General features: G+C 30.8%; 1 long non-coding RNA gene across 6 annotated transcripts in view; it reads right to left on the bottom strand.

Moving 5' to 3' along the window:
* LOC106881631 (uncharacterized) overlaps positions 1-1,897 on the bottom strand; it is a 385,740-nt gene that overhangs the window by 175,863 nt on the left and 207,980 nt on the right. The gene's annotated exons all lie outside the window — the stretch shown is intronic.

The following is a 1,897-nucleotide window of genomic DNA, read 5'->3' on the forward strand; positions in this document are numbered from 1 at the left end:
ATATATATATATATATATATATATATATATATATATAGCTCCATATATTTTTTTTTTCCGATATGCCTATATTTCCGCTTACATTTAATTTGTATTTGCATGTGCGAAAGTAGAAACAAAGAATGTTTTTTTTTTAAAGGTGAAAGGAAAGAAATATTTACATATGTAACGAACGAAAAGTAAAATAATAATAATAGAACCGATACTAACTGGAAAGAAGACAGAAATACTGAACTATAGTGCAGAGAGAAATATGTTGTATTACGAAGCAAAACGCGAGTAGATAACGCCAACAATTACAAAATAGCGGAAGGTAGTCTTGTCTTATCTTTAAGCGCATGCGCAGTGGATTCTCTTGATTATGAAATATGCATTTGCAGCAGGAGTGCGCTGCTGCCGCTGCTGCTATTGCTGCTGCTACAAATAAAATAGGTTAATTTATTATCACAGTTGGTGACGTATAAGAGCTATGGATAAAATTGCACAAGTACAGGAACAGCCTGACCTTTCATGTTGTCTAGGTCATTTCTCTAGTAGTGGCAAACGGGTGAGTTAGTAACTTACTGAATGGAACGCCGATTCGAATACATTGACCTTGCTGCTTATTTAATTGTAAATATTCGCCAGAGATTTAATAAACAAAATAAAAATAAAAATTTATAGAAGAAAATCATTTATTAATATTATAAGAAAGACGGCAGATAAATACTCTAAGTATAAAGGTGAGTTGAGAGTTATAAAAAATTCTGTAAAGATTTATATCTGCTTATGCATAACGCACACACATGCGCGGGAGCATGTGTTAAGTGTGTGTTTATGTATGTGTGCGTGCGTGGTTACGTGCATGCTTGTGTTGTGTGTACGCGTGCATGTGTATGCTTATATATGCGCACTCTCGTGCATGCACAGGCGCATGTAAGTCTATCTATCTACCTGCTATACTATATCTTTTGAGTGCGTTTATATGTATATACACATATGCGTGTTTTTCTATGTATATGAAAAACGTGCATATCATACATGCGCGCACGAATGCGTACGCTAAAATTAAGCACAGAAATATACAAAATGTGTGCAATATAAGGCGTGCTATTTAGAGACATATTTATAAAACAAATAATCACATTTACAGAGAAAAATTATCATTTTTATCCCTTTCTTCACGCCTGCGTATTAAAAGCATTGTCTCAAAAATAACTACTATATTTTTTATGCACACCTTACATAAATTAATGCATTCTTTGTGCCCATGGATGATGGTGAACGTAATACCAACGAGGTGGTTATAAGCTAGCGGCCAGTGACTGTATGAGCCTGTCTCACGCCAATTAAAATTATAAAATTGATGCCAACCAGAAATAGCATTTTAAACATGTCCTAATTCCTTTCTATATATAATTTTTTTTTAAACAAACCTATATTCAGTTTTTAAAGCAGGGGGTTTATAAATGCATTTAGCGTAAATATTTGGCATTCACAGGAATGTGTCACTATTGTGTAGATTTGCACATCAAGAAACGCAAACGAAAATTAAAATGTTTCCTTACATTAATGTGATAGTCTCCTTGTTATTATTAGATATATGATATGCTAAAACTATTATTCAATTAAAATATTTTACATAATAAATTTATCAATACAATTAATTACTTGATATGCTACTATGTAGGAAAATTAATAATGATATATACATACACACATATATATATAATATATATACATATATATACATACACACGCACACATATAATATATATACATATATATACATACACACACACACACACACATATATATATATATATACACACACACACACATACATATATATATACATATACATTATATATAAACATACACACACACACACATATATATATATATATATATATATATA

The sequence above is a fragment of the Octopus bimaculoides genome, chromosome 20 (assembly GCF_001194135.2).
Source record: "Octopus bimaculoides isolate UCB-OBI-ISO-001 chromosome 20, ASM119413v2, whole genome shotgun sequence".
NCBI lineage: Eukaryota > Metazoa > Mollusca > Cephalopoda > Octopoda > Octopodidae > Octopus > Octopus bimaculoides.